Genomic DNA, 255 nt, shown 5'->3' on the forward strand with positions numbered 1-255 from the left:
GAAGTTCTCCTGCACAGGACCGGCGCTCTCCTGGACATGGATGCCGTCCTTCTCATCGCTTCGAGTGGTCGTATCGATGTTATCAGCACGCTTCTGGGGCTCCTTTGCGGAGTCCTTCGTGCAGGAGCTTCCCATGGTTTACAAGCGGGGGAGATAAGTGTTTAGAGGGGGAGGGGGTAGTGAAGGAATGGGTAGAGCGCGACTATGGGGATAAGCGAGTCGAGTCAAGCGTGCGCGGGCGCTGGGGGTGGGGGT

Source organism: Leishmania donovani, chromosome 23, assembly GCF_000227135.1.
Source record: "Leishmania donovani BPK282A1 complete genome, chromosome 23".
Classification (NCBI taxonomy): Eukaryota; Euglenozoa; class Kinetoplastea; order Trypanosomatida; family Trypanosomatidae; genus Leishmania; species Leishmania donovani.